The following is an 11,683-nucleotide window of genomic DNA, read 5'->3' as shown; positions in this document are numbered from 1 at the left end:
CGTGTTTAAGTGATACCGGATGCTAATCCACTCAACCATGGTAACCCTGGAACAAATATTTGAGCATTCAAAACTCACGCCCAGATATCCAGGCTCAAGACTAACTCCCATAACAGCAACACATTACTGGGCATGATTTTATCTTCACTAAAGGCCCTGTACTACAGTTTTCTTTTAAGGCCTGGACCCACAGACTCACCCCATTACTAAAACACTATTATGGGTATGATCTTGAAGGGTGTTGGAGTGTTACTCGTAGGCTTCTCCACCACCATGGTTACCCTGGATGAAATTCCTTAAACGCTCAAAATCTAAATCCAGACATCCAGGCTCACAGATCAACCCCATAACTGTAACACATTACTGGGCATGATTTTATTCAGTAAAGGCCCATTACAGTTTTTTCAAAGTCCTGGACAACAAACTCACTCTCATTATTATAACACTTTAAAGGGCATGATCTTTGATAGGTTAAGAGGATTTCTCATAGGCTTTCCCACTCGACCATGGTAACCCTGCGGAAGAAATTCTTGCTGCCCAAAACCTGTCCAGATGATCCAGGGCTTCAGCTGCCGATATTGGCCAAGCAAGTAAGTGAATTTCACGGATGCTAATCCACTGACCATGGTAAGCCTGGGACAAATATTTGAGCATTCAAAACCTACGCCCAGATATCCAGGCCTGGCGACCAACCCCTAAAAGAACAATTCAATACTGGGCATGATTTTTGTCTACTAAATGCCCTGTATTACAGTTTTCTTTAAGGTCTGGGGCTCACAAACTCACCCCATTACTATAAAAACTTTAAAGGTGATCTGACAGGGTTAAGGAGTGAGTTCTCACAGGCTTCCACTGACCATGGTGTAACCCTGGAAGAAATTTCGGCTTTCAAAACCTACGCCCAGACATACAGGCGCTTAACCAGGTGATATTGGCCGTTTAAGTGCCACTCTTGGATGTAAATCCACTCGACCATGGTAACTCCTGGAACAAATATTTGAGCATTCAAACCTACGCCCAGATATCCAGGCCTAGACTAACCCCATAACAGCAAGACATTACTGGGCATGGTTTTATTCATCAAAGGCCTTGTATTATAGTTTTCTAAGGCTCAGCCTACAAACTCACCCCAGTACTATAACACTTCAAGGGGATGATCTTGGCCGTGGTTATGTGACTTCTCGTAGTCTTTCCCACTCAACAATGGCAACCCTGAAGAAAATTCACATTCAAACCTACGTCCAGACATACAGGCTCACAGACTAACCCCATAACAGTAACATTACTGGGCACATGATTTTATTCAGTAGCTACAGATTATAGTTTAAGGCTTAAATCTCCACAAACTCACTCCATTACTATAACACTAATAGGGGCATGATCTGGCCAAGTTATGTGACTTCAGAGGCTTTCCCACTGACCATGGTTACCCTGAAGAAATTCTTAAACGCTCAAAACTAAATCCAGACATCCAGGCTCAGACTAACTTACAATAATAGTAAATACACATTAGGCATGATTTTATCTTAGTAAAGGCCCTGTATTAAGCAGTTTTCAGCCTGGGCCCACAAAACCACCCCCATTACTATAAAACTTTAAAGGGCATGGATCTTATTGAGGTTAAGATGAGTTCTCAGGCTTCTCTCACCACCATGGTAACCCTGGAAGAAATTTTCTTGGCGTTCAAAACTAAGTCCAGACATCCAGGGCTTCATCCAGGCGCCCATCCAGGCGATATTAATGGGCCGTATGGCGACTTCTCGGATAATCCACTGACCATGGTAAACTGAACAAATATTTGAACGCTCAAAACCTACATCCAGATATCCAGGCTCAAGCACTAACCCCAGGACAGTCAAATACATTACTTCTGGGCAAGATTTCATTCAGTAAAGGCCCCATAGTTTTCTTAAGGCACACCACAAACTCACCCCATTACTAAGAGCACTTTCTTGGGCATGATCTTGGCCGGTTTAAGTGTGACTTCTCGTGTCTTTCCCACTCAACAATGGTAACTCCTGGAAGAAATATTCAAGTATTCAAAACCTACGTCCAGACATCCAGGCTCACAGACTAACCCCATAACAGTAAATACATTACTGGGCATGATTTATACCAGTAAAGGTCCTGTTTACAGTTTTCTTAAGGCCTGGGCCCAACTCACCCCATTAATATAAACTTAAAGGGCATGGTCTGATAGGGCAAGGAGGACGCCTCATAGGCTTTCTCTCCTACTCCGACCATGGTAACCCTGAAGAAATTTAAGCGCTCAAAACCTAAGTCCAGACATCCAGGGCTTCATCCAGGCGATATTGGTCAGTTTATGCGACTTCTCGGATGCTAATCCACTCCACTCATGGTAACTCTGGAACAAATATTTGAGCATTCAAAACCTAATACCCAGATATCTGCAGGCTCAAGATCAACCCCATAACAGCAAGACATTACTGGGAATGATTTTATTTACTAAAGGTCTCAGCTACAGTTTTCTCAAGGCCTGGACCTACAGACTCACCCCATTACTAAAACACTATTATGGGTATGATCTGGCTGTGGTGCTATGTTACTTCAGAGGCTTCTCCACTCCTAATTGCAGTAACTTCTGGAAGAAATGGAAGACAAAATTAAGTCCAGATATCCAGGCTCAAGACTAACTCCCATAACAGCAAGACATTACTGGGAATGATTTTATCTACCAAACGCCCTGTAATATAGTTTTCTTAAGGCCTTGGCCCACAACTCACCCCATTATTGGTCACTTTGCGGGCAAGGATTCACGGGGTTATGACTGTAGGCTCTCTTACTCGACCATGGCAACCCTGGAACAAATGCTTGAGCCGCCCAAACCTACATCCAACAACCAGGCGCCATCCAGTCGAGACAATGGGTTTAAGTGCTACTCTGACGCCATCCACCTGCCCATGGTAACCCTGGAACAAATTTTTTGAGTATTCAAAACCTGGTCATTCCACATCCAGGCTCACAGACTAATCCCATAACAGTAACACACATTGGGCATGACTTGACTGCAAAGGCCTGGACCCACAAACTCACCTCTAACACACAACATTATTATGGCATGATCTTGGCCGATTTAAGTGTGACTTCCTCAGAGGGCTTTCCCACTTAAATCCATGGTTAGCTCTGGATGAAATTTTTAAACTGCTCAAAATCTAAACTAGACATCCAGGCTCACAGACTAACCCCATAACTGTAAATACACACAAGCATGACGTATCTAGTAAAGGCCCTGTATTACAGTTTTCTTCATAAGGCCTGGGCTCACAACCCACCTCCCACATTATAACACTTTAAAGGGCATGATCTTGATTAGGGTTAAGAGTGACTTCTCATAGGCTTTCCCACTGACCATGGTAACTTGGAAGAAATTTTTGCTGTCAAAATTGTCCAGACATCCAGGGGTCACTGCCGATATTGGCCGGTTTAAGTGCACTCACGGATGCTAATCCACTCCGACCATGGTAACCCTGGGCGCTTATTTGAGCATACAAACCTAGCTGGCCCAGATATCCAGGCCTGACTAACCTCAAAAGAGCAATTCAATACTGGGCATGATTTTGTTCATTAAATGCCCTGTATTACAGTTTTCTTTAAGGTCTATCACAAACTCACTCCCATTACTATAATACTTTTATGGCATGATCTTGCCGGGTTAAGTGTGACTTCTCAGAGGCTTTCTTACTCCGACTCATGGTAACCCTGGAACAAATGTTTGAGCTGCCCAAAACTCAAGCATCCAGATATCCAGGCGCTTTCATCCAGTGCTTTTACATTGGCCGTGGTTTTAAGTGCAACCTTGGATGCTAATCCACTGACCATGGTAACCCTGGGAACAAATATTTGACATTCAAACCTACGCCCAGATATCCAGGCTCTAGACTAACTCAACAGCAAGACTTTACTGGGCATGATTTATTCAGTAAAGACCCTGTATTACAGTTTTTTTAAGGCTAGGGACCAAGCAAACTCACCCCGTTATTAGTAAAAACGCTTATGGTAGACTTGGCCAGGTCAAGGGTGACTTCTTGCAGACTTCTTCCTACTCAACCATGGTGGTAACCCTGGAGGAAATTATTAAGGCTCAAAACCTAGATCCAGATATCCATCACAGACAAACCCCATACAGTAACACACATTATTTAGCGCATGATTTTGTCTAGGTATAGCCTGGGCCCACAAACTCACCCTAATACTATAACACTTTTATGGGCATGATCTTGGCCGGGTTAAGTGTGATTTCTCGAGGCTTTCCCACCTGACCATGGTAACCCTGGGAAGAAATATTTGCCGCCTGCAACCTACGCCTAGACATCCAGGCTCAGACTAACCCTAGCAATAGCAAATATACATTGGGTATGATTTATTCAAAGACTCTAAGACATAGTTTTCTTTAAGGCTAGGGACCATAAATCACCCTTTACTATAAAACATTTATGGGTATGACTCACAGGTCAAGTGTGACTTTCTTGCAGACTTTCCCACTGACCATGGTAAGCCTGGACGAAATTTTTAAGCTACTGAATTCACATCCAGACATTCAGGCTCACAGCCTAATTCTACACACAGTAACATCGTTACTGGGCATGATTTTATTCGAGCAAAGGCCTGGGCCCACAGAATCACCCTATTACTATAATACTTTATGGGCATGACCTAGCCGGTTAAGTGTGACTCTCTCATATATGCTCCTACCACCATGGTAACTTGGGAGAAATCTTTAAGCATTCAAAACCTAAGTCTAGGCATCATCCAGGCGCCCATCCAGGCAATATTGATTAGGTTGAGTGTGACTTCTGATACTTTTCCACTTGATCATGGTCACCCTGGAAGAAATATTTAAAACGCTCAAAACTTAAGTCCAGGTATCCAGGCGCTTTAAGCCAGGCTTATATTGGCTGGAAAAGAGCGACGCCCAGGACGCTTCCACTTGGATCATGGTAACCCTGGAAAATTTTGCCGCTCAAACTTGCCCAGACATCCAGGCGATAAATGGCCAAGCCATGTAACTTCTCGACGCTCTACCATCATGGTAAACTGGAAGAAATATTTAAGCTGCCTAAAAACCTACGCCCAGACATCCAGGCTCACAGACTAACCCTATAACAGTGAAAGACACTGGGCATGATTTTATTCACTAAAGACTCTGGTAGCAGCTTTCTTTAAGGCTCGGGCCCAAACTCACCCTACTACAACACTTTATGGGCATGATCTTGGTCAAGCATGGTGACTTCTTGTAGGCTGTTTGACCCAACTGGTGGTAAACGTGGAAGAAATTTCTAAGCATTCAAAACTAAGTCCAGACATCCAGGCGCGAATCCAGCGAGCATGGTTAAGCAAGAGGCTGACTTCTCGACGCTTAACTCGACTTTTTCATGGTAACTGGAAAAATATTTGCTGCTCAAACTCACACCCAGACATCCAGGCTCAGATTAACACAATACAGCAACACATGACTGGGCATGAGATTATCTAAAGGTGTCCAGCCCACAAACTCAACTCCATTACTATAACACTTTATAGACATGATCTTAGCCGGGTTAAGGGGTGATTTAGCTATCCTAGCCTGCAATCCATGGTAATCCTGGAAGAAATATTTAAGCTTTCAAAACCTACGCCCAGACATCCAGGCTCTAGACTTACCTCCCATAACAGCAACACATGACTGGGCCGATTTTATTCAGTTATGGTCTGGGGTCCATAGACTCACCCCCATTACTATAACACTTTTATGGACATGATCTTGGCCATGTTATGGACTTCTCGTATACTTTCCCACTCACCATGGTAACCCTGAGAGATTTTAGCATTTAAACGAAAAGTCCAGACATCCACAGCTTTCCAGCCAGGCGATATTGGTCGGGTTAAGTGTGACTGTGAGGCTTCTTCCCACCTGACCATGGTAACCTGAAGAATCCATTTGCCGCTCAAAAGCTACGCCCAGACATCCAGGCTGACAGAACAACCCCATAAAAAAAGTGACACATTACTGGGCATGATTTATTCCACATGGCCTAGGCCCACAGACTCACCCTCATTACTACAAAACTTTACGCAAGGAAGGATCTGGCCGGGTTATGTGACTGTGAGGTTTTCCTACTCAACCATGGTAACCCTGGAAGAAACTTTGCCGCTAAAAACCTAACCACACATCCAGGCTCAGATCAACCCCATAACAGTAGCACATTGGGCATGATTTTATTCAGTTACGGTCAGGCCCAGACTCACCCCATTACTACAAACTTTTATGGGCATGAACTTGGCTGGCTATGCTAGCCTTTGAGGCTTCTCCCACTGACCATGTAACTCCTTTGAAGAAATTTTTAGCTGCTCAAACCAGTCCAGACATCCTGGCACTTCATGCAGGCGATATTTGCCTGTTTAAGGCGACTCGGATGCTTTTCCACTCACCATGATAACCCTGAAGAAACATTGCTGCTCACAACCCACGTCCTCAAAACATCCAGGTTTACAGACTAACCCCATAATAGAAACCTATTACTGGGCATGATTTTTCAGTAAAGGCCCTGTATTACAGTTTTCAAGTCCTGGGACCACAACTCACCCCATTACTATAACACTTTTATGGGCATGATCTTGGTCACAAGTATGTGACTTCTAGGCTTTCCCACTCGACCATGGTAACCAGAAATATTTGCCGCCTAAAATCTAAGTCCAGGCATCCAGGCACACCATCCAGGCGAGTATTGGCTAAGGCCACTCGGATGCTTTCCACCAACCATGGTAACCTTGAAGAAATATTTACATAAAAACTATCCAGACATCCAGGTGCTGCTAGCAATGTTAAGTGCGACTCTCGACACTTTCCCACTCACCACATGGTAACTCCTGGAAGAAATATTTAAGCTGCTGTAAAACCTACGCCCAGACATCTAGGCTCACAGACTAACCCCATAACAGTAACACACACATTGGCCGGATTTCATGCAGTAGCAACCCTGCATTATAGCTCTTTGTAAAGCCTGGGCAATAAACTCACCCCATCACTACAAAATTTTTATGGGTATGTTCTACGGTTTGGCAAGCACTTCTTGGAGGCTTCTCTTCCAATCGACCATGGTAACCCTGGAAAAAATTTAAGCCATCAAACCAAAGTCCAGACATCCATCGCCAAGCCAGGTTATGCGACTCTTGGACACTTCCCCACCCTAATTGGCGGCAATTCTGGAAGAAAGACATGTTCAAACCACCCAGACATCCAGTCTTTACAGACTAACCTCCCATAATGGTAAATACATTACTGGGCATGATTTTATTAAGAAGGCCCTGGGCCCAGACTCACCCTCATTACTATAATATTTTATGGGCAATATCAGGCCGGATTAAGTGTGTGACTGATCAAGAGGGTTTCCCTACTCCGACTCATGATAAACCTGGAAGAAAATTTCCAAGCGCTCAAAACCTAAGTCAGGACTTCCAGGTGCTCAAACCAGGCGATTTCTGCCGTGGGTTAAGGGCGACTTCTCAAACTCCTTTCAACTCACCATGGTAACCCCAAGAAATATTTAGCAAGGAATTCCTACATCCAGACATTCAGGCTCACAGACTAACCCCATAACACTAACACGTTACTGGGCATGATTTTATTCAATAAAGGCCTGGGGACCACAGAGTCAAATTTAATACTATAATATTTTTTATGGGCATGATCAGGCCGTTATGGATTGTTGATTCACAACTATGATAACTTAGCAAGAAATTTTTAGTATCACAACTGTTCGATAACCAGGATTGACTGCCCAGCTATATTGCTAGTGCATTGCTAATAACCTGACTTATAAACATTAACAAACATTTGAGTATTTAATCATTCGACACACCAGGCTGTTAGGATTCATCCATATTAGTAACGCATTACTGGCATGATTATTAGTAGTATTTGGACATAACTATCCCATTATCATAACATTATTAGGGCATGTTGATTTTGCGTCACTTATAAAGACACTTAGAGTCACTCACTCATCGCATGACTAGAGAAATTTTAATTCTACAAACTGTTCTGATAATCTGAGCTGACTTAAACACATGGATATTGATATGATTTTATTCACTAAAGGCCCTTTATTACAGCTTTCTCTTAAATCCTGGGCCCACAAACTCACCCCATTATTACAACATTATTATGGGCATGATCTTGGTCGACTTAAGTGTGACTTCTCTTAGGCTTTCTTACTCGACCATGGTAACCCTGGAAGAAACTTTTAAGCGTTCAAAACCTACATCCAGACATCCAGGCTCACGGACTAACCCCAAAACAGTAACACATTACTGGGCATGATTTTATTCAGTAAAGGCCTGGGCCACAGACTCACCCCATTACTATAACACTATTATGGGCATGATCTCGGCCGGGTTAAGTGTGACTTCTCATAGGCTTTCCCACTGACCATGGTAACCCTTGAAGAAATTTTTAAAATTTCAAAACTAAGTCCAGATATCCAGGCTCAGGACTAACCCCATAACAGCAAGACATTACTGGGAATGATTTTATTTACTAAAGGCCCTTTATTACAGCTTTTCTTAAAGCCTGGGCCCACAAACTCACCCCATTATTACAACATTATTATGGCCGTGATCTTGGTCGACTTAAGTGTGACTTCTCTTAGGCTTTCTTACTCGACCATGGTAACCCTGGAAGAAACTTTTAAGCGTTCAAAACCTACATCCAGACATCCAGGCTCACGGACTAACCCCAAAACAGTAACACATTACTGGGCATGATTTTATTCAGTAAAGGCCTGGGCCCACAGACTCACCCCATTACTATAACACTATTATGAGCATGATCTCGGCCGGGTTAAGTGTGACTTCTCATAGGCTTTCCCACTCGACCATGGTAACCCTTGAAGAAATTTTTAAAATTTCAAAACTAAGTCCAGATATCCAGGCTCAGGACTAACCCCATAACAGCAAGACATTACTGGGAATGATTTTATTTACTAAAGGCCCTTTATTACAGCTTTCTTAAAGCCTGGGCCCACAAACTCACCCCATTATTACAACATTATTATGGCCGTGATCTTGGTCGACTTAAGTGTGACTTCTCTTAGGCTTTCTTACTCGACCATGGTAACCCTGGAACAAATTTTTGAGCATTCAAAACCTACGTCCAGACATACAGGCTCACAGACTAACCCCATAACAGTAACACATTACTTGGCATGATTTTATTCAGTAAAGGCCTGGACGCACAAACTCACCCCAATACTACAACATTATTATGAGCATGATCTTGGCCGGATTTAAGTGTGAGTTCTCGTAGGCTTTCCCACTCGACCATGGTTACCCTGGAAGAAATTTTTAAACGCTCAAAATCTAAATCCAGACATCCAGGGCTTCATCCAAGCGCTTCATCCAGGCGATATTGGCCGGTTTAATGCAACTTTTTGGATGCTAATCCAATCGACCATGGTAACCCTGGAACAAATATTTGAGCATTCAAAACCTACGCCCAGACATACAGGCTCACAGACTAACCCCATAACAGTAACACATTACTGGGCATGATTTTATTCAGTAAAGGCCCTGTATTACAGTTTTCTTTAAGGCTTGTGCCCATAAACTCACTCCATTACTTTAACACTAACAGGGGCATGATCTTGGCCGGGTTAAGTGTGACTTCTCGTAGTCTTTCCCACTCAACAATGGCAACCCTGGAAGAAATATTCAAGCATTCAAAACCTACATCCAGACATACAGGCTCACAGACAAAACCCCATAACAGTAACACATTACTGGGCATGATTTTATTCAGTAAAGGCCCTGTATTACAGTTTTCTTTAAGGCTTCGCCCACAAACTCACTCCATTACTATAAAACAATAAAGGGCATGATCTTGACAGGGTTAAGAGTGACTTCTCATAGGCTTTCCCACTCGACCATGGTAACCCTGGAAGAAATTTTTAAGCGCTCAAATCCTAAACCCAGACATCCAGGGCTTCATCCAGGCTCTTCATCCAGGCGATATTGGCCGGTTTAATTGCAACTTTTTGGATGCTAATCCACTCGACCATGGTAACCCTGGAACAAATATTTGAGCATTCAAAACCTACGTCCAGATATCCAGGCTCTAGACTAACCCCATAACAGCAAGACATTACTGGGCATGATTTTATTCACTAAAGGCCCTGTATTACAGTTTTCTTCAAGGCCTGGGCCCACAAACTCACCCCAGTAGTATAACACTTTCAAGGGCATGATCTTTGTCGGGTTTATTTTATTCAGTAAAGGCCTGAGCCCACAGACTCACCCCATTACTATAACACTATTATGGGCTTGATCTTGGCCGGGTTAAGTGTGACTTCTCGTAGTCTTTCCCACTCAACAATGGCAACCCTGGAAGAAATATTCAAGCATTCAAAACCTACGTCCAGACATCCAGGCTCACACACTAACCCCAGAACAATAACACATTACTGGGCATGATTTTATTCAGTAAAATCCCTGTATTACAGTTTTCTTTAAGGCATGAGCCCACAAACTCACCCCATTACTATAATATTTTCATGGGCATGATCTTGGCCGGGTTAAGCGTGACTTCTTTTAGGTTTTCCCACTCGACCAAGGTAACCCTGGAAGAAATATTGAAGCATTCAAAACCTAACCCCATAACAGTAACACTTTACTGGGCATGATTTTATTCAGTAAAGGCCTGGGCCCACAGACTCACCCCATTACTATAACACTATAATGGGCATGATCTTGGTCGACTTAAGTGTGACTTCTCGTAGGCTTTCTTACTCGACCATGGTAACCCTGGAAGAAACTTTTAAGCATTCAAAACCTACGTCCAGATATCCAAGCACACAGACTAACCCCTTAACAGTAACACAAAACTGGGCATGATTTTATTCAGTAAAGGCCTGGGCCCACAGACTCACTCCATTACTATATCACTATTAGGGGCATGATCTTGGCCTGGTTAGTGTGACTTCTCGTAGGCTTTCCCACTGACCATGGTCACCCTAGAAGAAGTTTTTAAGCATTCAAAACCTAAGTCCAGACATCCAGGAGATATTGGCCGGTTTAAGTAAGACTTCTCGGACGCTAATCCACTCGACCTTGGTAACCCTGGACAAATATTTGAATGTTCAAAACCTAGGTCCAGATATCCAGGCTCACAGACTAACCCCAGAACAATAACACATTACTGGGCATGATTTCATTCAGTAAAGCCCCTGTATTATAGTTTTCATGAAGGCATGGGCCCACAAACTCACCCCATTACTATGACACTTTCTTGGGCATGATCTTGGCCGGGTTATGTGACTTCTCGTAGGATTTCCCACTGACCATGGTAACCCTGGAAGAAATATTGAAGCATTCAAAACCTAAATCCAGACATCCAGGCTCACAGACTAACCCAATAACAGTTACACATTACTGGGCATGATTTTATTCACTAAAGGCCTGGGCCCAAAGATTCAACCCATTACTATAAAACTTTTATAAGCATGATCTTGGCCGGCTTAAGTGTGATTTCTCGTAGTCTTTCCCACTCAACAATGGTAACCCTGGAAGAAATATTCAAGTATTCAAAACCTATGTCCAGACATCCAGGCTCACAGACTAACCCCATAACAGTAACACATTACTGGGCATGATTTTATTCAGTAAAGGCCCTGTATTACAGTTCTTTAAG

Source organism: Puntigrus tetrazona, chromosome 24 (genome assembly GCF_018831695.1).
Source record: "Puntigrus tetrazona isolate hp1 chromosome 24, ASM1883169v1, whole genome shotgun sequence".
NCBI classification, from domain to species: Eukaryota; Metazoa; Chordata; class Actinopteri; order Cypriniformes; family Cyprinidae; genus Puntigrus; species Puntigrus tetrazona.
Note: the sequence above shows the minus strand (reverse complement) of the source record.